At 39.2% G+C, this 26,763-nt stretch overlaps 1 non-coding gene and 1 pseudogene across 1 annotated transcript; both read left to right on the top strand.

Moving 5' to 3' along the window:
* Positions 1-5,682: 5,682 nt before the first annotated feature.
* LOC127236816 (small nucleolar RNA SNORD29) lies at positions 5,683-5,746 on the top strand. The gene has a single exon (XR_007835799.1). It is a non-coding gene; the product is annotated as a small nucleolar RNA SNORD29 (small nucleolar RNA).
* Positions 5,747-8,149: 2,403 nt separating this feature from the next.
* LOC127236581 (NEDD8-conjugating enzyme UBE2F-like) lies at positions 8,150-24,002 on the top strand (annotated as a pseudogene).
* The last annotated feature ends 2,761 nt before the right edge of the window (positions 24,003-26,763 follow it).

The raw sequence follows: 26,763 nt of genomic DNA, 5'->3' as shown, positions 1-26,763 counted from the left end.
AGGAAGAATGGAAGTTCTTAAAACCTGATTTGTAAACGTTCCAGTAAACTGGTTTTAGGCTTAATGGCTAGAGAGAAAGAGGGGCAGGGATAAGATAGAAACCTCAGTGGTCACAAAGCACAGAAAGAGAAGCAGGCTCCACAGATACATCCTCTACAAGCAGCTCAGAATCCCTCAGCATTGCTGGGGCTTTTTGGTTGGGTAGTGCATATTCAGCCCTCAGAAAACTAGGAAACTCAGTAAAATGAGAAGCTTTATCCAATTGTAAACCCAGTTAAAATATTTTCTTGCTAAATGTAACTAGGTATTCTAACTATTACAAAATATTCTGTATGTTCATTTTCATATCACCCTCCAATGCCTTTGCCTTCTGCTTGTGGGGCCCTATTGGCATTTTCCAAAGCTCAATGGAATGTAAACATCTAAGAATTTGAACACATTCCGCTTACTATTATCTTTAGCTTACAGAACTTCATAGCTATGTTCTAAGAAAAGATTTGAAAACATTTCATATGCATACACAGTGCCCAATGATTCTGTTAAAACAGCCATTCATCATATATAACCTACCGAATACCATGCTTTCCTTGAAGAAAGTGCTTTGTTTTGTTTTTGTTTTAGTTTTTTGAGACTGGGTTTCTCTGTGTATGCCTGGCTGTCCTGGAACTCACTTTGTAGACCAGGCTGGCCTCGACCTCACAGAGATTCGCCTGCCTCTGCCTCCATAGTGCTGGAATTAAAGGTGTGTGCGACCACCACCATCTGGATTGTTTGGTTTTTGTTTAGTATTTTATTGATTATTTTGGAATTTCACATCATGTACCCTGATCACGCTCATTTCCCAGTCTTCCTTGGTCCACCCCAAACCCTTGCTATCCCCATCTAGAAGGAAAAAAGAATAAGAGAAAAACAGACAAAATACAAGTCCGTTTTGTGTTGCTCACTGGAAGATGGTCAAACTCCCTGTGGCAGCAGAACTTGGGAGGCAGAGGCAGGAGGATATCTGTAAGTCTGAAGCCAGTTTGGCTTACAGAGATAGTTCAAGAATAGCTAATGCCACACACACACACACACACACACACACACACACACACACCTGTCTCAAAAAAAATTCCAAAACAACAAAAAAGAAAAGAAAAGAAAGAAGGAAAGATGAAAGAAAGAAAGAAAAAAAAACTTAGTCCTTCCCCAGTCACCCACATCTCCTCCAGCCATCAGTTGTGGAGAGCTATACTTCAGCATCCTTACCACAATTTTTTTAAGAGTTCTTCTCTTTCATGACATTCTGTCTACACAGTTACTTTTGAGGAGTGGGGTGGGAGTAGGGGTAGGGGTTGTTACAGAAGCCTTCTATGCCCCTCTTTCTCAACTGTGAGTCTGCAGTCATCTATGCCACAGTAAAAGTAGGTTCCTTGCCCTTTACAGACTTCCATGTGATCCCTGGTGTCAGCATGAGGCACAGATCCCAGCATGATCTCTGGTGGCAGTACAGACCATGGACATCAACATGGCCCTCTGCCACAACACCAGTCAGAGACACCATCATAGCCCTCAGCAGCAGCAAGGCCAACATAGCCTCTAGAGCGGCATGGGCTATATTGTTTCCAGCACTAGCTGGACCCATGGACCTCAGCACAGACCACAGAAATTTAAATGGCCTTCGGTGGTAACATGGCCCACCGACATCCACTTGGCTTCAGGAAACAGTACAGATGACAGACATCCACCTGGCCTTCAGTGGTAAAATAGGCCACCAACATCAATGTGACCTCAAGCTTCAGCAGGACCTCACACCCCAACATGCCCTACTGGCTTTTGACAAAGAATCAAAATCATGTGTATGACCAATGGTCAATGAACAGCAGTGTCTACTTCCTGACACAGGTAATGGGAATCTACAGAATCTACAGTTTAAAAAGCAACAGTACTCATTAAGGACTGCATTTTTTTTCTTGAGACAGGGTTTCTCTGTTGCTTTCGAAACTAGCTCTTGTAGACCAGGCTGGCCTGGAACTCACAGAGATGTGCCTGCCTCTGTCTCCTGAGTGCTGGGATTAAAGACATGTGCCACACACACCCCACCCCTGGCAAGGACTGCATTTTATTAAGTGTAGAACAAATAATCCCTTGATAATATTTTAATTAAGAAATTCCAAGTAATAGTCTTATTCAGCTGTATAGCCTACAAACCACAACCATGACCAGCAAGGCAAGATATAACCAAGGGTGTAATAGTGACACTTCTATCTTGGTATCTAATTGGACTTAAGATCCAATTAATAGGAGGGAATAAATTTTGGGTACCGTAGCCAACTATAGTCACAGTAATAGACCACTGACCATGTGTGCCTCATGGTCTATGATACTTTAGCCTCTATTTCTAATATATTTTGATACAACAAGTCAGTATTATTATTCTTTCAGTGTTAAAATGATTGCTGTGAGTTGGAATATATTATTGCCTAAGACAACTTGATTTGTTAACTTCAAAATGTACCAGAGGAAAGAACTTTGAAAAGAATTTTCCAATCTTACAGTGCTAATGTTACTTATATCCTTATGCAGTTTAATGTCACACTTTACATGTTTCATTGGTGTATAAAAGACCACCAAGTGGAAAAAATCCATTAAATGATTCAAAGTGGAAAACTCAACCATTATAGTTTATCTCCAGAAAGATAATACTAAACCTTATCTATTTACATTTAGCCAGGGACATATAGTTTTATTGCTTACAGAATAAAAACATAGAGTCAAACTAATGATGAAGCTGTTTAAGTTTCCCTTCGGATGGGTTTATAGTCAGCCAATGTGGAGTTCACAGCAATAGGACATAACAACCCACAGGAGAGGAGAAGTGATGCAGAGAAGAGCAACGGGCTTCTCTATAAATAAGCCATCCAATTGTAATAGGAAGATGGGGTCTCACAGGTGACACTGCAAGTGGATAGTGTACATGGATGTTTGCTGATGACATAATCCCTGGAAGACCTGGTTTCCTGTTCTTCGGGTGTACAGCCAACCAAATGCAACTTTATCCATGATATTTTTTTTTTCTTCATGGGGTGACAAATTATCAAACAAAAGCAACTTGAGGAAAAAGACATTCACTCTGGCTCACATTTTCAGAGGATTCCCCATCATGCTGGGGAAGGCTTGGAGGCTGGACCAGCTGTGTCTGTAGGATTTAGCAGTGTCATGTTAGGAAGAGTCAAACCTGAAGGCAAAGAGTTAAACCAGAACTAGACATGTGTGTAACCTTTAGAGGCCTACCTCTAGTGATGTCCACCAGCCAGGTCTTCCAAAAACTCCACAGTCTTCAAAATGACACTGTTAAAGAGCTTTCAGAGCAAGTAGGGAAACTCAATATCCATATATCCATGAATATGACATATTTGCTAATATTTCTATACAATGAAATCTTATGTAGTTCAGTTTCCAAGTTGTTATGACCCTTATATCTAGCACTGTTTTTATTGTAATTTATTGTCACTTTGAATGAGAATTTCCCATATTTAACAATAAACTTGAATAGGTATATCACAGTTTTTTGTTGTTAATTTTTTCTATCTAAAACACTTTAGTCAGGAATTAATTTTTCAACTTTTTGCCATCTCTATCCCAATAAAGATTGGGCTACTGTGAACTAAAATTTTTCTGAAATGTGTATTTTTAATACTTTGCTAACAACTGGGTCAATCCATATTTAGGGATATGAAAGGCAATCATTGGCATGACTGTTATGTCTATTTGGAAATTTCACAATATCCAAGGAAGTATTCAGCTCTTATTTTACTGCATACTTGCCTTTCAATCCTAAATTTGTTAACTGCACGGGCAAAGTCTTTGGTGGACTTTTAGCTTCATCCCTAGTGAAGCAGAATTTGCATAGTTTTGGATTTGCTTGGGTAAATTATATCATTGGTAAACTACTCAGTCAACTACTATAATTAAAGTAGGCACATTCTCATCCTGTATTGGGCTTTTTTTTATCTCCTTTCTACTGTCTCTGTACATCTTTACTTGGACCTTCATGGCTAAGGACTTGACTATCCTGTAGACTCCTAGGTCAGGTATTCCCTGCAATCCAGCTTGTGTTCCCTCATGCATGTGTTTCAGTCTGAACTCCATCCATGACTGAGTTTCCTATTAAGTTTTCTTCTTGCTGCTACAACAAATTATCCCTGACTTAAATGCCTTGGACCATTTGAGTTTATCCACTTGCTATTCTAAAAGCTGGAAGTCTAAGATCACTTCCACTGAACTCAAATCCAGGTGTCAGCAGAGCTAGTTCCTCTGGTATAAGTTCTGGTTGGAAAATGCATATTCATGACTTTTCTAACTTCTCATGCCTCTGGTGTCCTTTGGCTTACAGTCCCTACTTCTATCTTCAGAACACCTCTTACCAACCCCTGTTTGTCACAACTCCTTATCCTCTTTGGCCTCCGTCTTATAAGGACATGTCTAATGGCAGTTATAACACACTACAACAGTCAGAATAGTCTCCTTACCTCAAGATTCTTAATCTCACTTGTCAAGTCCCTTTTTAAATACAAGGGTAACCTTCAGGGTTACATAGTCTATCACCTGGGTTTGTAAGAATGTATGTTGCTTCCCTGAATATTCACTCTACACCCGAAGGATTTATGTACCTCGTAATGCAAAATAGCTTCACTTCCATCCCAACGTACATAAAAGTCCCAATCTACTTCAACTTCTCTTCAACTGTGTACTAGAGCTGAGTGTAGATTGGTAGTTCAATATAGTGTCCTTTGGCTATAGCTCTAGCTGCCACAAAAACAAACATTTTTCCAGTTAATTTTGTCTCCAAATTTTCACAACTATTCCATACACCTCTTGCGTGTCCTTCATCTGCTTATCCAACCATTGCATCATCTCATACTCTGTCCCTCAGTCATTGTCCTGGTGGCTGTGACTAACTTTCTCTAGAGTCTAAGCTACTATGAAGCTTTTAACTGACTTTCCTGTCTCTAATGTCATAATGATACCAGTCAGGGTATGGTTGAAGTGGGACAGACAACTGTGATAAATATTAGCAATAAGACAAAAATGGTGAGGCGGGACAGGTGGATCAGCAGTTAAGAGAACTGGCTGCTCTTCCAGAAGACCAGATGGGTCAATTCCCAGCACCCATATGACAGCTCACAACTATCTGTGACTTAAGTTCCAATGGACCTAACTCCCACACTCAGACATACATGCAGTCAAATACAAATGCACATAAAATAAATTATTTGAAAAAATAAGATAAAAATGAGAAGACATATCTCAGTGTTCTAAGAGAGTCTATCTGAAGTAGTCTCATCACACATACTTGAAAAAGTGAGAGGTTATGACAATTAATTATGTGATAATTTCATAATACATATCAAAACATTTTGTTTCATATATTGAATATATATGTATATTAATGCTGGCAGGCATAGTTCAAAAGGGCTAAAAATTTAAAAATAGTAATTAGGAGGAAAGAGGAATGGCAAACCTCATGTGTCAAGGAGAGAAGGAACTGGATGTCCAGTTTGAAAATCTAGATGCACAACATGTTCTAAACAAGGACCAAGAATATGATGTAGGATAAAGCACAGGGGATGTGACAAACACATTTGTGGTGAGTTTGGAGATCCAGTAGCACTTTCAAGAGATGACATCTGTAAGTATTGGTTTCTGTGATGAATCAAACCAGCTCACCATGACTGCAATGAAAATACATGAACACCTGAGAAACTATAGAATAGACTTGGGGCTGTATGCATGGATACAGCCTTTTGTGCAACATTTTACTCTATTACCAGGTTTTGTTAGAGGTAACATACTTGTTTCAGAGATTTCATGTCATGCCTGAAGCTGAGAGACCAGTCCAGGAAGATTAAGCCATCTCTCACTCAAGTCCAGGGTGAAGCAAGATCTGAGGAAATAATGAGGTGTATGCAAATGGAATCCAACTCTTCAAAGACATCAGGATATTTCTGATCCTTCTGTAATTTAACTACTCAAGATTGGGTGTCATCTTCATTTTCCTAATGAAACTATTCTTTAATCTTTTTTTACAAAAGCAATAAGCACTTGGTTCTGTTGTTCTAGAGTTCAAAATAGAGATCAGAGATAAAGAAGTCGATACAAAGCTGCTCATCATCGGCATGCAAGTAAAGCCATTAGTTTAAATAAGCTTTGGCCAAGGACACATGTAAAGTGGAAAAAGACAACTGGAAATACTAAGGACCTATCCCATATGTAAACTTGACTGGAAGACCTCCAGGAATCAAAATGATACCATGGAAGAAAAATGCCATGGAAGGAAGTTAAGAATATCCAATTACACAGGCCCACTCTGTATCTCCAAGAGACAGGATAGTTCAGAATTCATTGGCCTGCATGGTATGGAGCAGTCAGAAACTCAATGTAAGGGATTAAAGATGTTCTATAGATGTCGAGGAAGCAACATTAACAAAATCACATTTGTGTAGGTGACAGGAGGGGCTTGAAATCAGGAAAATGTTTGCTTGTTTTCATTATTGAGAAAGGAAATAATGGGTAAGAGAGGTAGAAAAAAAAAGAGGATCTCTAATACCAACAAAATTCTATGAACATGAATGTAGACACTTGTTTCTACAAAAGAAGATGGAGAGATGATGTTTTAATATTAGCTTGACTCTCAAAGAATAGATGAAATCCTGCCTGACAACCATGATTGTGTCTATGAAATCAAGGCAATGTCATTAAATCCTGAAAAACAAATGTGAAATTTTGGGGTAACTATTCTTGGGAATGGTTTCAGACACAGGGTCTCTGAATGGAACTGGAACATTGGACTCCAAAAATAGCAAATTGCAGCATTCTACCAGGGAATCCACAGTTGAGATGCTTACTATAGCTTTTTCTATAATGTACAATAACAAGGTTTTCTGGAAATGTGGTGGGGGCAAAGTTCAGATGGAGAAGAGTATCTTCAGTACAGAACCCTCCCTACTGTTTGTCACTTACTGTAATGAAATTAAGAAAATCTGGGGAATTTCCTTCATATATTGGGATCTCCCAATTATGTATTTTTTAATAGGGAATGTCCCTTACCACATACTTCACTAATTGTTAGAAATTAAAGATTAAAATCAAAGTACCTTGTTTAGAGTACACATTTTCTTCAGAGTAATCCTGGAAAGTGGCCAAGTCCAAACCCCAGATAGAGATACTCTTTTTAAATGAAAAATGTATAAACTTTAACCTCTAACATATTGTGGGTATAACTCAACTGTGACACTAACTCCGTAGGGCATGATAAAAATGATCTCACCTTCCTTGCATGAATTTACTCATCTATAGCACAGGAGTCAGAAAAATGCATCTTGGTCAGTTTGCATAGGTGATAGAAAGATGAGAGAGTGTAGAGAAAGTTTCAACCAACAGCACCTGTTAATTGGGACTATTTTGTGCTTTGTGAGGGAGAATGACTTGAAGAGCCAAAAGATGAAACATCCAGTACATAAGGTTACCACCTCGAAAAGGAAGCTATACAAGTTATAGATAGACATCACTCAAGCCCCGCTTTCAGCCTAGGGCCAAACCAGTTTGCTGTCTGTTGTTGAAGATGAAAGAAGAGCACTCTGAAACCCTGATGGGAATTCAACTGTGGGTGTGACAGCCCAAGAGCCTCACTCTGCTAAGCTGCAGGATGCATAGCAGCACCGGTTCACTGGGATAATGCATAGTTTTCATTCCCACAGCCAATTTCACTCAAACATCACTACATTCTCTCCTCTGCATTGATGGCATTAAAAACAAGCAAAGTAAAAGCCACCGTTTTCATGTTATGTCACTGTTGCGCAATATACTTCAATCATTGCTAGTTCTGAGAAAACCGGCATTCTCCCCGAGTGCACAGAACACTTTGTCTTCCATTAGTGTCCTTGAAAAGCCCTGATGTCTACAACTCAGCGAGCAATGTCTCCATGGGAGGACTCTGCTATGTTTTTCCTAAGGGAACCAAAGCATAGCCTTGAGACCACCCTCCCAAGTGGAAGATGGAAAACATCAGGAGCGGTGCAGCATTGAGCACATCTTCACAGTGGAGCTGTGAGAAGTTATTTAGCACAGGTGTTTAATTATGATGCATTAGGGAAATGGGTGACGCTCAATGGCCCTCAAACACAAGCCTCCACCTGGGAAGTGGCCGACCATTGGTTTGTGCAGGGCTCATATTGGAGAAAACGATCGCGTTCCAGCTCTGCTCAAAGGCCATTCTTGTCTTGGTGTAACCGAGTTCACTGCCAGGAAACCACAGGTTTTTCTCCACATGAGTGGGTCCATTATGCAAGTTTCTAATCTGCATCTGGGTTGTCTCCCCTGGAATTAGACGCTTTTGAAAGCAAGGGCACAGCAGAATAATTCAAGAGGTCCTGCAGGGAAAAATCTCTCCAGGTACCTTCCATGACTGAATCGGTGAACAGCAAGGCAAACAAAAATGCTGGTCAAATGACCAAGGAAGATCACAGTAATTCATCCTGAAACAATAGTCTGTCCTCCACTGTTAGCTTGGTCATTAGGGGTGATATTTATTGAGCTGAATCTGGCTCAAGAACTTTTTAAATATTATCACAAATGAAATTTTATTGGAAAGATACTATTGCAAAAACTAGCATTGATTCTGGAGATGAGCGAGTTTATCAAGGAACTTTACATTGCCTCATACTAACCCATTCTACCTCAGCATATTTTGTTTATTTTTCATTTATTTTGTATTTTATGTGTTTCTGTGTTTTGGCTGCATGCATGTCTGTGTGAAGGTATCTGGTAAACCTAGAACTGAAATTACAGACAGTTATGAGCCACCACGTGGGTGCTTGGAATTGAACCCACATTCTCTGGAAGAGAAGTCAGTGCTCTTAACTGGTGAGTGAGCCATCTCTACAGCCCCACATATGTCTTTTAGTAAGAAATATTTGTATTTTATTACATTTATGCCTGTGCATTCGTGCTTGCATGTTTCTATGCATAGGCCAGAGAACTCTGGGGAGCTGGTTTCATCCAAATAACATATAGACCTTGGGGATAGAATTCTGGGCTACTTCAATAAAGATAATGCAGAAGATACAGGATGCAGAATACCCATCCAATAAATTCCACAGAGTAGTTGTGTATGTATTAATCCATTTGAAGTGAGGAGCTGTTAGACACAATTTAAGAATCTAGCATTTATATTCAAGACAAGCCAGTACAGTGTCTGACCCTATACCAGGCCTGAAAATGGCTTTATAGGTAGCAGACACACAGGAGAAATGCCAGAATTCAGGAATCCTCTGGGCAAAAGCTACCACTGGCACCATGGTAACTGTCAATTTCCTCTTTTAAGAGGCAGAAATTTTGTTTTTGGAAGTTCCAAAAACAATATGGGGGAGAGTTAATCTTTTGCAAATAAAATGAAGTTTAATTTCTTTGTAATCTATTGGTCAAGATGACCCAGTTTCAAAATTTTCAAAGTACGGAAATTAGAAATATTTGTCAATTAGTTTTGTTTTATTCTTCCCCTGAAAATAGATCAGAGGAGATTCACCAGCACACGCCATTTCAGATAATTGCTCAGAATGCCTGATGTTGACTTGAATATTTAGTATCTATGGATTTTATTATACATTAATTATACTTCCGTTTTTAAAATCCTGCAAACATTCAGAGTGGCTACATGCTGGTAGTAGTTTTTAAAGCTCAACGTTGTTACATGCTATTCATAATGAACATGTGGGGTATGAATGCGTTTTAATGGGAGCACCTAGCCATCCCTGTCTTTGAGGATTTAGAGAATGTGAAGTTCAGTACCGGGGTCAGTGACATGCTACAACATTTGAATTCTCCCCGTTGATGCTGCACCAGTTTGCCCTCACCTCAAATTCTTCGCTGTGACTGACAGGTTCATCCATTCCTTCCTGGGGCTACTATTGAAATTCCTTTGTACTTGTAGAAGCAAGTTTGCTGGTTCAAGAATTTTGTTTTAGCTCTGCCTTGAAGACTCGGCAGCAGCAAATTAGGATAAGGAATCCTAATTTATGTCTCAAAGGCCTTGATGGGAGTGAGAAGCATTTTTATTTACATTCTTCACCACAAAGTGTGTCAAGTCAAGATGATGAACCGCAGCACACTACTGTAACAATTATTAGAAAATTCCAGAGGGAACTGTGAAATATGAGAAATGAGGGCAAATGGGGACAATGCCAGCTAACCCTAGTAAGGCTCCTAGACTATGCGCTGCAGCTGGGGACAGTGTGGAGCACAATGGACACTTGACTTTCCATTGTTGTTGACAGTTGTGCACATATTATATACATGTGTGCATTGCATTATATAAAATAATGCAACTATTCCAAATATTTCTATAGCTACATAACTGAACCCAAATATCACAATATGATTAACACAAAGAGTGACTTAATCTTTTGTTTTGTTGACATCAATATTATGCATAGAAAAAAGTAAGGATTACACAGTGAATGCCTAAACTACTACACAGAATCTGTAATTAATACTTTACTATATTTACTGTATCGAGATGTATTTGCTCATTGTCTGGCTGCGATGTATATATCCATTTTATTTACTGAAGCACTCAAAAGTAGACTACAGAGTTTCAAATCTGAGGGACCTTTATTTCCAGTTATCTAGATGCTGTTTTATTCACTAAATGCTAATACTGGTGAATTTTGCTTTTATTCCAAAGATGTATTTTTCAATTACTTGGTCTGGTTGAATGAAGGTGTTTCATTTATTAGATAATTTCACTGTCAGGACCTTCGACCAGATGTGGACTGGATAGTTTTGTTGTTGTTGTTGTTGTTGCTTTTTGGTTTTTGTTTTTCGTGTTTTTTGTTTGTTTGCTTGCTTTGTTTTGTTTTGTTTTGTTTTTTATCAACTTGACAGGAACTAAAGTCTTCTGAGAGGAGAGAACCTCAATTGAGACAATAGTACCATGATATCAAGCTGTAGGCAAGCCTGTAGGATATTTTCTTAACTAGTGGTTGATGTGGTAAGGACCAGTCTATTATGAGAAGGGTCATTCTTGTGCTGGAGGTCCTGGATTCTATAAGTAAGCAGGCTGAGCAAGCCATGAGGAGCAAGCCATGAGGAGCAAGCCAGTAAGCAGTGCCCCTCCATGGCCTCTGTGTCGGCTCCTACTTCCACATTCCTGCCCTGCTTGAGTTCCTTCTTTTGATGATAAACAGTGGTATAGAAATGTGGTCCATAGTGTTTCATTTCAGTAATAGAAACTCTGAGACAGTGGGGATAGACAGGAATTAGTTTCCATGTCCATTCTGCACAGCAAAGCAAGTTTAAGTTAATCACATTGAGGTGAATTCAGTTGCTTTCATGTTTCTAGTTTTACTTCAGCCCTCTCCCCTAGGGATGAAATTAAGTCTCCATCAGTTTCTCCCCTGTGGTGGAATCACCAGCACCACACTGTACATTATCCCTGTGTGATCCTTGGACAGATCCCCCTTCTATGTTAGGACTGGCTGAGACATAACTAGGAAGATGTTATAGACCCTGGAGGCTCTGCACTTAAAGAAAATTTTGTCCTGCCCACTCACCCTACATATAGGGCTCTCACACCTCAGCTAATATCCATGCTTCCTTTTCAAAATCTCAAGCATATCTCTTCCAGCCCAGAGGGTTTGTGGTTCACATCCCATGCCAGGTAAAACAGGCCAGCAAAGCATTCTTCCAAATGCATTGTTTAATCAACGATCCGGTCCTTGAGCGATCGGAAGCAGAGCATTATCTCATTCTGTTTCTCTTTGCACTTCAGCTGTGACCTTCATTTCCCTCCAGGCCAAAGAGGAAAAGTAACAGGATTTCAGACTTTCAAATAAGCAAAATAAAATAAAACTTCATGTTCCACAGTCTACTCTCCCCATTTTCACTCAATGTGTCAGTCTGTTTCAACAATAGGGATTCTCAACTAGGAGTGGGTTTGCCCCTTAAGAAGACATCCAGCTGTAAACATTCATTTTCTCACAACTCCAGCTTGCGGATGTTTTGGCCCTCTTACATAGATACATTAGATGCTGATCAGCCTAGGATGCACAAAACAATCTTCACCTCAAAGTGTGTTCCATCATAAAACATCAGCAAGTTTAAACTGTGAAGGTGTAAATTGGAAAACCTGGTCTCAACTGGTGCTTCTAAAAGAGTGTTTCGGGAAGTCTGGGACTCTTTGAAGAGTCATTTCAAAAGCTGTGGAGACAACTCTTCTGTCTTCAAATGGGAAAAGCAGACACTGTATATAAGACAGAGCACAAAGATTCTGAAGGGGAGGACACAGGGAGTGGATATGCAATTATGTTCTAAAGTTCAGTAGACGATCTTTTGTGCACTTTCTCCACACATTTCCACAGAACACAATCTTTTTTAAACATGGCAAAATTAAGAGTCTGTTTTGCCAGTTGATGACAATTTAAAGACTTTAATTTGGACTACTCTATAGAATTATTTCACAAAAGAAACAATCCTTCCCCATGAAAACACAGGGGGGGTGGAAGAAAAAAAACATGATTTCAGGAAAAAAAATTTAATTTATTTTAGTCACTATTCTCCTTTTGATGTCCTCCTTACTTTTTTTCGTTTTTGTGCAAACCAGTAAAAACATGGTGACAAGATGGGCAGTGGTGGCTCACTCCTTTAATCCCAGCCCTCTCGAGGCAGAAGCAGGTAGTCGTCTGTGAGTTCAAGACCAGCCTGGTCTACAGAATGAATTCAAGGACAACCTCCAAAGCTCCAATGTTTTGTTCTTGAAGAACAAAACAAACAAACAAACAAAAACAAGAACAACCAAAACAAAACATGGCTACAGGCTAGCCAATACTAACAGACTGAAGTGAATCCGTGCTACAGAGCTCTTCACCGCCAAGCACTCAAGGAAACCTTGTCCCACCTCTCTGGTGGCATTATTTTGTCTTTGTTTCTTTCTTTCTTCCTTCCTTTCTTCCTTTCTTCCTTCCTTTCATTTCTTTCTTTATTCCTTTATTCCTTTCTTTTTTCTCATAGTACTTTCTTCTTTGTCCAATGACCCTTCAAAGATTTCCAACCAAAACAGCAACACAGAAGCAGCCAACATTGCCTAAGACTTCTTTAGTAAACCAGGGCAATTAGTCTTGATTGTGCAGCCTTGTTCAATTACACATTAATTTCACACCCAGATTCTATTACAGGATAACAGAGTCCTCCGAAATCAAAGTAATCACTTCAATCAGAATAATTAGCTGCTGGGTTTCTGGGGGAGGAGGAGTATTTAAAACTGCATCTAAGTGTTAATAACTATAAAGAGAAGTCACTCAGTTGCTGTGCCTATGCATAAAGCTACTCTCCTGATTCCTGACTCAGTGACCAGGGTTATTGCTCTACCACAAGAGCTGGCTGCCTAGTGGGATCTGTTGTTGCTGTTACTGCAGATGCTGCAGCCAACAACAGTTTCCACATCTACCCTAAGGAGCATTAACTGTCACCACCAGTGAACTTTCCATAGAAAGCCACTGGGAGGTTCAGAGAAAGAAGGTCTTAGCTATTGAAAGCAAATACAGAGATTGGAAAGGAGCTAGCTAATAGTAATTCGTGAGTCGCAAAAAGATGGACAAGGAACCTGAATCTGAGGCAGTAGATTGCTAGAAATATTCATCTGGAATGGCACAGTGATGTAAGTTGTCTGAATTACTGAAACTAGCAGTTATCCCATCCACCTGCAAATATTGACCCAAAGGTAGGAGAAATCATAGTGATCCAGTGACAGAAAAACTGACATAATACTGAAATGAGCAAAACATTCCCTTATCATATCATCACTTATTTTTCAACTTACTACTATTTACTGGGCAGTCTATGGGGCCTCTGGTAGTGGATCAGTATTTGTCTCTAGTATAGGAATAGACTTTGGGAGCCCATTCCACATAGAGGGATACTCTCTCAGCCTAGATACATGGGGGTGGAACTAGGCCCTGCTTCAAATGATATGACAGATTTTGAAGGTCCCCCATGGAAGGTCTCACCTCTCTGGAGAGCAGAAAAAGGGGATGGGATATGAGTTGGGGGGCATGGAGGAGGGGAGGGTAAGGAAGGTGAGGAAACTGGAATTGACATATAAAACAAGCTTGTTTCGAATTTAAATTTAAAAGGGGGGGAGAACAGAGATAAAGTCAAGTGGAAAAAAAGGGGGGGGATAAAGACCAGAGATAAAGTCAAGTGATATACCCAGTTTATTTAGAAATTATACGAGGAAATTATCCAAACCCAAAGAAAGAAATCACCATCCAAGCGTAAGAGCCAAACTCTAAATAAACATGACCAGAGAGCAAATTCTCCATGAAATATCATAATTACTGAGACACTGTGCTGATTAGTCTTTTCTCAAGTTAACATAGGATAGAGTTGTTGGGGGGAAGGGAATCTCAACTGAGAAAATAACCCCCAACCAGACTGTCCTGTTGGCAAGCCTGTGGTCCATTCTGTTGATGTGTGTGTGTGTGTGTGTGTGTGTGTGTGTGTGTGTGTGTGTGTGTGTGTAAAATCAGGCTGAGCAAGCCATGATAGTAAGCCAGTAAGCAGTGTTCCTCCTCAGTTTCTGTCTCTAGGATCCTGCCTTGAGATTCTGCTCTGACTTCCCTGCATAGTCAACTACAACTGTAAGCAGAAATAAACCATTTCCTTCCCAAGCTGCTTTCAGTCATGGTGATCTATCACAACAACAGAAACCCAAAGTAAAGCAAACATCAAAGTGATGAGCAAAGAAAACAATTACAATAGCTATGATGGGAAAATATCTACTTAAACACAAAGGCAAGAAAAGCATTGGCTAATATATTTAAAACCCTGAAAGTAACTGTGAGTTATACCCAAGGCAATCCTGAAAGGAAAATTTTGTACGTATAAGGACTCACATTAAAAAAAAATGAGAAAGAATGCAGATAAATAGCTAATGATATACGTCAAGACAGAAGCAGAAGAGAAAGACAGGGGAGAAGGTGAATGCAGCAGACAACAAGAACTAATAGAGATACAGCAAGCAAAAAAATAAAAATAAACAAAAAACATTAAAAACAAGATTAACGAGATTAACCAATCTCCAGCTAAACTAACAAAAAAGAAGAGACAAAATAATAAAATTAGTGATAAAAGGGGAGTTGCTACAACAGACTCTAATCCAGAGGATCATTAGGGAGTGCTTTGAAAAAACTTCCAAAAACCCTGAAAAATAAAAGAAATGGACACATTTCTAAACTCCTATTAGCTACAAAAATCAAATCCAGATGATACACACAATTTAAACAGACACATAACAAAGAATGTTATTGAAGCACTAATTAAACGTCTCCCAACAAAGAGAAGCCTAAGATTAGATGGATTCACAGCTGAATCTCTTGAACCTTCAGAGAAGATCAGTACTTCTCAAACACCTCCACAAGTCAGGAAGGGTCTACGAGTACAACTGAATTAATTCTATGAAGGCAGTGTGACCTCATACCAAAGCATCCAAAAAAAATTAGAAAAAAGGAAACTGCAGAACAATTTTTATATTAGGTGTAAAAAATTCATAACAAATACTTGCAAATTGAATTCAGGAACATACTGGAAATATCACAAGTTATGACTAAGTTGGTTTCCTTGCAAGCATGTAAAGTTAGTCAGCATAGACACATTAAGTAATATAACACACCTTGCAAATGGACATAAGGGCAACTCTTTGAGAGGCCAACACACATGATTTCAGGTTTGTCTTTTATTCTGTAAACACCACTCTTACTCGTATTTTTCATTCTATTTTTTAAAATAGATTTTCTATACAATATATTCTGATCGTGACTTTTTTTCCCACCAGTCCTCCCAAATTCCCTTCACTTCTCACCCAACTAATTCCACACTCTTTCTTTTTCTATCACTCATTAGAGTATTAACAGGCATCTAAAAGCTCACTAATAACATAAGCTTAAGTAAAATGGGACAAACTAGAATATGACAAAACAAAAGAAGCTAAAGAAAATGCATAAGAAATATATAGAGAGATTCAGACACATGATTGCACACACAGAAATCGCATAAAAATACAAAATCGGAAGTGATACTATATATTCAAAGGATTTGTAAGGTTAAAAAAAGGCCTGACAAAACACTATGAGAAAAAGAGCCTCCAAAAAGGCCATTGAGTTTGTTTTGTGTTGATTGTCTACTACTGGGCATGGTGCCTGGGCATGGAGGCCACTCTTTCTTTTAAACCTCATGCTTTAGATGATACATAGATAGATAGACAGACAGTCAGACAGACATACAGACAGACAGAAAGACAGATAGATAGGTAGGTAGGTAGGTAGATAGATGATAGATAGGATAGAAAAAAGAAAGGAAGGAAGGTTGATAGGATAGGGAGAAACACAAGATCATTTTGTTTTGTGTACCCCTCATCCACTCCTCAGAGAGAGTGAAGTCTCCCTTGGGGAATTATCAAAGTCTGCCACACCATTTGGGACAGAACTGAGGCCCTCTCCCCTATATCTAGGCTGAGAAAGTAGGTAATGAGCTCCAAAAAGCCAGTTCATGCACTAGGGATAAATACAGTTTCCACTGTGAATGGCCCCACTGACTGATTGCCCAAGGTCCCCAACACATGTTTAGGGGGCCTAGTTTGATCTTATATGGGTTCCCTGGGTGTCAGTCTGGAATTCATGAGCTCTCATTTGCTTGCATTAGCTGTTTCTGTGGATTTCCACAAGAAACACAAGTGGCCAAAAATATTTCCTTAAATATTCAGTATCCTTAAGTATCAGGGAAATGCTAATTTGAGATTCTATCTTAAGTCAGTCACAATAACCATTATAAAACAAAGGACAATGAATGCTGGTGAAGATTTGGGGGGCAAGGGGAATCCTTTACTGCAGTTAGAAGTATCAAATGATGCAAGTACTATAGAAATGTATGTAAAGATTTAATTTTTACATGCATGTGGTGGATATGGGTGTGGGTGTAGGTCATGAAACTAGAAAGGGGTTCATAGAAGAGGAAGAATATTTTGAGAAATGGGGATACAATAGAACGCCAATGACATGAAACAGAAAGGGTATTAGTAGGGGTAGAAGAGTATAAGTGAGAGGGAAAACAATGGGAAGAACAAAAATCATGCATGAAATTTCACAATGAAACCTATTGCTTTGTGTGTTAACTATAGGATAATCACCTTCAGCATAAGATGATTGATTGATAAAGAACATGTAGCATAAACACATAAAGGAATAAATGGACCCTTAAAACAGAATAAGTAAATAAATAAATATTTGCTTAACCATAGTCCCTAGTGTAATCAGCAGTCCAAATTTCCTGGAACCAATAACCCAAATACAGATAGTTGGGACAGTAACCTAAGTCATATGGCTAGGTATCAAGATTCATTTTAAGAGCTGAGGACATATCTCAGTGATAGATCAGCACCATACCATATAAGATTCTTGGCTGAAGACTAGACATTGAGGGAAAAAATGTTTTCTTAAATAGTGTGACACCTGGTATATCAACCACATTCCAGAGTGCGCCCCATTTTCAGGGGCCCATGAACAGTAGGCCAATACAAACTAGACTGTATGAGTTTTTATAAAGACAGAGGGGAGTTGAAGGGAGGGAGAGAGAAAACACAAATGCATTATGTTGAAAAGGGAGGAAGGTCTCTGCCAGGAGTTTGGGGAGGGATATAAATAAGAGTAAAATACAGTGCATGAAATTCTCAAATGACTAATAAACTTGTTGTTTCTTAAAAGGGCCAGTTTAAAAGTACAAAAGAGGGAAACACTTGGTATTGTGTCTGAATTACCAAATACTTAGACTGACAACTTGCCATTTGATATAAACAATAAAATACTAATTTATTTTCCAGCATTATTTCATCATGAAAAACTTAATAACTTTGGATGTTTTTAAAGTTGTACTGAACGAAAAATTCTACATATCTAAAAAGAAAAACAAAACAAAGCAAAAGAGACAAGCACGCACACACACAAAGAAAAACATTTGTGAATCATAGCCAATTTCACCCCTCTTGTTACTATCAAAAATGGGAGGAGAAACACCACCAACTCTAGTCATTGTGAGCAAATTAATTGAGGCAGGTGGTTGAATTAAAGAAAGTCTCTCCCTCACATCAGGTTTCAAGAGATCAGTATGAGGAAGGCAAGGTTTTTATAGCTCAGGGGTGAGGGTTTTCAAATGGCAGGTTTGACAGGCAAAATGGGAAGACTAAAGAAGAACATAAGCATAACAAATGAGTCATAATGACCCCTTAAAACAAAGATATGATTACAAAGTGATCATACCAAGGTTGTCATGATAAGGTTTTGAAACAAATGTAGGGCTTCAAGATGGTTATTACAACTGTTTGAGACCAAGGGATGGTTGCCATTTTCTAGAACAGGTGGTACAGAGCCATTTGTAGTTAAGGTTACAGGTGGGACAGAGCCCAATCATTAAGAAACAGAGATTTGATCATAAACAGGAATGAGCCTAGTTTGTCTTCACTATAACATGGCTTTTAAGCCTCAGATGGAGAAAGGCCGGTTCTTCTCCTTCCTATTCATTCACAGGCTCTTTCACAGCTTCTCTCTCCATGATCTACATTATGAAAATAGTTTGATCAATGAACAACTCTGAGAAGAGACAAATTAAATCATAGCCCAAAAAGAATTTTTCTTTATGGGTTTCAGTGATGTCATGATATCTTCGAATGCTAAAGTAACTTACATCACCATTAGTTAGTGTTAATGAATCATCTTCAAATGGATGACAATGTAGGCTGCAAAATTAGCACAAACTAAAGACAGACTTTTAATTCTGAAAATTTTAAAGCCTAAGAAAAAATTCGATGTACTCATGTATAACACATCCAGATGTTATCAGGTAATGGAACTCATGAGTGATTCACACATCTGCAGACTTCCAATTACACTTTAGGCTTTGATGCTCTCAGCATTACTTCATTTCATCTTACTTTGCTTTGCAGATACATTATAATAGAGAAAAGGTGGCTAGGAATGGAAGGAAAGCAAAAGGGGGATGGAAGCAAAACCATTACATTTATATTTCAGGTCAAAGACTGTGCTTAATTACAGTTATTTACACACAAGGTTGGAGCATGATGTGTGGAGAAATGAGAGGCTCATGGAGGCTTCAGAACACACCCCTTTGCGAGCGTTAGCTCCCACTAAGTACACCAAGGCACTCCATTATGTTAAGGAGAGAGTACACTGAGTTGCCTTTCTTTTACAAAATGGTTGCTACATTCTACTTGTTTCATCATGATGGCCTGAAACAGAAACTAGGAACACAAGAAAAGCTCTTAAAAATTCTCTCATTCCACAAATATTTAGTATTTGCTTGCCTTGCGCCAAATAAAGTAAAGCCCCTCCTACCTGGAAATGCTCGTGTATAATAAAGTATAAACATTAATCTATTGCGGACACACTGGAAAACAAGCCTGTTGGTCAGTTTTCCAAGAATGGCTTCAGCACTGCAGTTGGTAATGCCATATTTCAGGATATATATGATTCCCAAGTGTGTACATCTTTATTCTCAGAATACTGTTTTCTGGGCTCTTTCTGAATTCCTCAACCTTATTGATCTGTCACAGCTTACATACAACTTACATATTATAAATTTATTTTAATTCAATAGTTCATCAGTATGTTCTAAAAGACTAGGATAAGCCTGGGAGTAACTTTTTTCAGGTGGTAATATATTCATTTTTTTCATTCCAGACAACCACTGAGGTCTTGTTTTTCTAGAAGGAAATTTAGAAAGCATTAGTCCAAACCACCCACTTTAATCATAAGAATCTTAGGACACAGAGGGAAGGGTTTGAATTGTATTGTTCTTGTGATAAACTAACAAAAGAACTAAGGCAAAAACTCAAGTCTCCAAAAACCCTGGGCTTGTACTATTTCCAGTATTACCCACCCCCTTCATTTGGAATCAAATCAGTTACTTAGGTAGAGAAGACTTTTCAACTAATAACTCTAATTATAGGTAGGAGAGTCACAAAAATTTCTACTTATTCCCATGCCTATTCTCTAATTAACCAAGTGATAAAAGATGTGACTGATGTAATGAACATCAAAAAAAGGAGAATTAATGAAATAAACATCATGAGGTTATATGTTGGCCTGAGATCAATTCACTGGTCTTCATTATAGTTACTCACTCAAACTTGGAGTTGTTCCAAATGAGCTCGACTCTACATTATAATTCAAACAGAGGTAGCTTCACAGATTTTATGTATTAAAAAATTGTTAACATAAAATTCCATCAAGAATAGTTTATTCCTTATAAGCACATCTTGTCCTAGATAACATAGTTTTTCGAAAACATAGTCCGTGCCCTCAAATTCCTTATGATTTATAGGAGAAAGACCCTGAGCTTTCTAAGAAGAGCAATCATGTCATTTGTCCCTGTGTCATTTAATTGTTCCTTGCTGTTATTTTTGAGCTTCTGTAAGATATAATCACTGTAAGTACTATCAGCAAAGAGAAGCAGAAACAAAGAAGGACAGGTATAGGCGTGTCTCAGGATTTCTATTGCTGTGAAGAGACACCATGACCACAGCAACTCTTATAAAGAAAGCATTTCACTGGGGGTGGCTTACATTTTCAGAGGTTTAGTCCATTATCATCATCATGGGATATGGTGTTATGCAGGCAGATGTGCTGGAGTAGTTGAGTGTCTTACACCTTGCACAGGCAATAGGAACTTGTCTGGGGTACTAATCATGGCTTGAGCATATGTGTGAGACCTCAAAGGCCTGCCTCCACTTCCTGCAACAAGGTCAAACCTATTCCCAAAATGCCACAATTTCCAATAGTGCTGCTCCCATTGGAGGAGGCCATTTTCTTTCAAACTACCATAAGTGAATGCATGCCTCACGGTTTCTGTTATTTGGAAACTGAGGCATGATTCAGTTGGATATGTCTGGCTCAAAAGTCTCTCATAGACTGAATCTGTACTATCAACCAGAGCTTCTAGTTTATTTGAAAATTCAGCTTCACAGTCAGGATGATGTTCTGCAACTGAGCTCATTCACACAGTTATCTGCTATCTCAAACCCTGCATAGGTGCCAACTTCAAGCCCACCTTATGACCAGACAACCAACCACTGCCCTAAAGGAACAATCCAAGAGAACACCCCCTACAACATCACAGTCCTTTAAACTGAGAAGTTCCACCTGACCTGCCTCATTCTCTTCCTTGGAAGCAACTCAGTAACTCTAAGTCACGCTCAGGAAAAGTTTTTCTATCGTTTCACAAACTGTGAAACCATTGGTCTTTGATTTTTTATATCAATTTCTTTATTATGTTTTAAAAGCTCCTGACCAATGATAAATTCTGAAGAGATATTTGTAGGATACTCAGTGATAAAGTTTTTAAAGTACACAAGCTAAACTGAGAAGGACCTAGGATTATCTATCCACTCTGTACTTAATTCAGATGAGGTAGAACCACTCATTGTTACAGTCATAAGGACCAAAGCAATGGCAGATCACAGCATCTCCCTTAATACCTGCAGATCACAGAATCCTGAGAAGATACTATTCATTTTTGTCCTTATTTTAGGCTGACCAACAGTCTCAGCTCAGCTAGATTTGAGGAGATTGCGGGACATGGGACCCTTAAATGCAAAGACAAAAGAGTCTCTCACCAATCTATAACTAATTGTCATTCTAATCTATTCCCATAACTCATAGGAGCTCTCAAGAAGAATGATATTCCTTCTTGTTAGTTTATATTTCCAATGGACATCCTTAAACAGTAGACTTTGTTTACCTATTCTGAGACACCTGTTCTTGCTGTAGGAAGCCCAGACTTCTGTGGGGAAAGGCAGAACAAGCTTGGATGTTTCCCTTTCAGACTCTTCACCTGGGACTGAGTGAATAACTTCAAAGAGGAGAGGGAGTGAGGCTCAGCTAGGTGGGTTTTTTGTTGTTGTTTGTTTGTTTGTTTTTGTTGGTTTGTTTGTTTTTTCAACATGGCTTTGTCCAAAATGGAGCAGAGAGAGTGTGCTGCTTTGTTGTGTAGGCCTTTCAACTTGATAGAACTTGAGGGAAAGAATTGGGATACATGAGAGAAAAAAAAAGGGGGGGGGAGAGACACCATAAAAGAGGGGCCCTTATAGGTTTGAAGAGAAAACTGACTCTAGAGAAATGTCCAGAGACCTACAAGACTCACCCCAACTAACAATTTGAGCAACAGTGGAAAAGCTACCATAAATGCCCTTCCCTGATAATGAGAATTATGAGTAATTTATCTACCATCATAGACCTGATCTAGTAGCTGATGGAAACAGAAGCAGACACCCACAGCTAAACACTGAGCTGAACTCCTGGAATCCAGATTGCAGATAGGGAGGACAAGACCAGGCTACAGAAACACAGACAGCTGACCTGAACAAGGAGGAGCTAATGGGCCCCCAGACTGATAGCTGGGAATCCACCATTGGACCGACTCAGACGCTCTGAACATGGGGTTCAGTTAGAAGACCTGGGCAGTCTAAGGAACCTCTGATAGTGGAAACAGGATGTATCACTGGTGCACAAAAGGACTTGGGAGCACATTCCCCATGGAGGGATACTCCCTTATCCTAGAGACAGAAGAGAGGGCCTAGACCCCAAATGACTTGATAGATTTCATTGACCCCACCTGGAAGGCACCACCGTCCCTGTGGAGTATGTGTGTGTGGGGGGGTGTAAGATGGGGGAGAACATGGGAAGGAGGGAGGAAGGGAGAGGGAACTGGGATAGATATGTAAAATAAGAATAAATAAATAAAAAGAATTGGGCCTCCCCATGCAAACGACAATGACTGAAACTAGTTTCATCAGATTTCTTATTAAGATTTCATAAAGTGCCCACTATGAACCATACAAACACTGATACGTTCTGGGATACAGTTGGGGAGGAAGGCAGAAATATAAAGGGAAACTTGGCTACATCCCGTTGTTATGGTCATTTATCCATAGCACTGTGATAGCAAGAAAAAAATACCATTCCTTTTATAAATAATCAGAACAGTAATATGTTCCCATCTCTTTACATAAAGGTAAATGTGTCTTATTTGGATTTGAATTGGATTCTTTTAAATGGAAATAAATTTGCAAGTTAAATATTAAAAAATCTATTCTAATAAAAGTACAAAGTGTGCTTAAGGACGTGTAACTTTAGTAATAAAATGGAAGTAACAGAGTATAGAATGCTTCCCACTACGCCACCCACTACGCCACCACAGCAGCGGGAAGGAGGGGCGACGGGTCTCACCTGGTCCGGTTCAGTCCCTGACCAGATGCAGGGGCATGTTATCTCAGGTGTGGCCTTCTACTGGACTGGCTCAGTTTCCGCCTTCTCAGGTGGGCATTGGATCCGCCCCTAAGCGCTGTGGAAGAAAGGTCGCAGTAATGTTAACAGGCAAGCAAGCAAGCAGAAGCCGGATGCTGGTCTCAACAGATCCCGGACATCAGCCTCCACTCAGAGAGTTTCTGTGAGAGATAAGTTTCTTGTTAAAGAGGTTGCAGAACTAGAAGCTAACTTACCGTGTACATGTAAAGAACATTTTCCCGATCCAAAGAAGCCTGATTGCTTTCAGCTGACTGTAAGCCCAGATGAGGGTAACTGCCAGGGAGGCAACTTTCAGTTTAAAACCGAAGTTCCTGGTGCCTACAATATCTCCCATCGTGAGATGCCTGACTAAAATCTGGCACCCCATAAAAACGGAAAAAAATGTCTAAGTTTTTACTAAGAGAACATTCAATTGATGGCACTGCCTGGGCTCCCACTAGGATATTGGAGGATGCTATTTGGAGATTAAACTCATTATTTACTGATGTTTTAAAGTTTGATGATCTACTGAATATTAAGGCTGCTGAACATCATTTACGAGACAAGGATGATTTCCGGGACAAAGTGGATGAATTCATCAAACGCTATGCCAGGTGATAAGAGGAGAGATTGCAGGTCTGAGGACTGTCACAGTTGTCGCTGATGTGAGACAGCTCGAGGTAGCCCTCCCTCCTCCACATCCACACACTCTCTTTTTGACTCTTGGGATTGTCCCAATCTTGGGACCATGTCGTCCTGAGAAAGACCATCCTCCTGACTACATAGGACAGCAAGAAAATGTGTCTGGACCTCGAGAGCTTTGTCTGCTTCCCTTAGCATATTTACTGTGTAGGCTGTGAGATTCCTCCAAATTTGTAATGAACTCACCATTGAGGATAGCGCTTGCATCCCTTCCTTCCAACAAAATTGGTGTCCTGTACAAGTGATGTAATGACATGTTCCGTGTGACCGGCAGATTGGCAATAAGAAACCCGCTATAAAATGTAATAGGATGCACGTTCTCTTAGCTTCTTCCACAAATTTTGGCCCTGCCTAGATGCGAAGCTTCCCATCATGCATTGGCTGTAGATCTTACTGAAATGCATATTTTATTTAATGTAAGTATATTTTGGAACAGATTTGTAATTTGTCTAAAATACTTCCCACTAAAAGAATATGCAACAGTCCAGCCCAGCAAGGTAACTCAGGAGTTGAATTGCTTTCTGCCAGGCTTGTTTACCTGAGTTCATTTCCCCCCCGCCCCAGAACTCACAAGGTGAAAGGTGATCACTGACTCCTTCAAGTTAACTTCTAACCTCCATAACTTCATCCCCCCATACACACACACACACACACACACACACACACACACACACACACACACACACTACGAGGTTAGAAAACAACTCACATATACAAGAATATATATATATATATAATTGTATATATATATTTGGTGTGTGTCTACATTTATGGAGATTAAAAGACTACTTATAGAAGTTTTATATGTGTATATATATATGTATATTAATTAATATATATATTAATTCGAGGCTGGACATTCTAAAAATAACAATTATATGAAAAGCCAAAAACCAGAAACCACATATTGGAGTAGAGGCCAGCAGTGGAAAAAATAGCTATAAGCTCTGAATAGGGTTGGAAAAAGAACAAATACTTTAAAGTAAAGCGTTTGCCTTAAAATAAATCCTATACAAGGATATGAAAATCTGCTATAGTGAAAACTTCAAAGCAACAAAGAAACTGTGAAAGACAGTAGGCGGTAAGGCCTAACATCCTCATGGGTTACCAGAATTAATATTAAGGAAATTAATATTTCCTACCAAAAGCAAACCAGATTCCATGCAATCCTCATCACAATTCCAGCGACAACTTTCAGAGAAATAGAAAAAAATAATCTTAAAATGCATGTAGAAATAGAGAAAAGCCACAATAGACAAAGCAATCTTGACTAAGGAGAACAGTGCTAGAGTTTTAGAGTTACATATTTACATTCCATTCTGGGGATAGCAATGAAAACAGCAAGGCAGTCACACAGAAACAGACACATACATCAGTAGGATAAAAGGAAGGACACAGACAAAAGGCCATACACCTGCATCTACCCCTCTTACTACAAAGGTACGCATTGGTGAGAAGACAGCATCTTTAACAGATAGCACTGCATGTAGAAAACTGGAACTAGATCCTTGTCTCTTACACTGCCCAAAACTCAACTGCAACTTGATGAATAAGCTCGACACAAGATTTGAAACTCTCAAACTGCTGAAGAAAACGTAGGGGGTATGCTCTACAAACTTCAGTAAACTGTAAGCGTTTGTGGAATAGCTTCTGCAGAACAGTTAAATAGGATGTGTGTATCATATGGGAAAGATTCCTCACTAGAAAATTAGGAATATTTGTCCCCCACCTCTCCTCTCTTTGCTTTGTCTAAGAATATCCATTTCTATAGTCCATTGATGCTGTGTCCATCTTTGGCCAAAATTTTCTTGCCAATTCAAGACGTCTTGAATTGGTGCGGACTTCGTCATCTAAGAAAAGATTGTGAGAATTGGTAGTGGGGTGAGAGTGGTATAAACAAATACATTTGAGTTCAACAGTGATGCAGACACTGAATCAACAAGCCACACCTCACCAGGGCACATGTGAATAGCTATATGGTACCCTTACAATTAATGAAGACCCTGTGTTTTCTCCCCATTCCCTGTCTTCTTTCCTCACGGCTCAGTGTATCCAATCAGGGAGGGGAAAGTCCTTTCAGTTCATCAGCGACACTTGAAACACTTTGGACTATATTAAGACTATCTAGCTGCATTATTTAGTGATCAACCAGACTGGCATTGTCAAAGAACAATTAGAAAGAGGGGCAGGGAGGATCTATGGAGATGAACTGAGACATACAAAGCAGGCACTTCCTTTACTCAGCTCTCTTTCCCTATTCTCTGTCAGTTTTGTTCTCAAATATAAATAACAGCAAATATCGCATCTTAACCAGTTTAAAAGAATGTTTCAGAAGCATAAGTCCAACCCCATTGTTGTACATCTGTACCTAGAACATTTTCATCATAGAAAATGGCATCTCTGCATATAACCCCAATTTACAAACAAAACAAAACAAAAAAAATCTATAATGGCCGCCATGTGTCAGCCAGCCAACACGTTAAGCACTTACCATCTATTTATCTGGCAAAACTATCGGGGGGGGGAGTTGAAATGTAGGTATGCCCCTAGGGAGTTAACATGTTAAGACAGAAAAGTGGGCAAAGACACTATAGCGCAAGCTTCTCACTGAGTACACGCCTGACACTTAGGCAGAGGTTACATGTAAGTAAGTATCCAAAGGGAATAACTGATATTT

The sequence above is a fragment of the Phodopus roborovskii genome, unplaced genomic scaffold (genome assembly GCF_943737965.1).
Source record: "Phodopus roborovskii unplaced genomic scaffold, PHOROB, whole genome shotgun sequence".
In the NCBI taxonomy this organism is placed as follows: Eukaryota; Metazoa; Chordata; class Mammalia; order Rodentia; family Cricetidae; genus Phodopus; species Phodopus roborovskii.
This window is presented reverse-complemented; position numbering and strand designations above follow the sequence as displayed.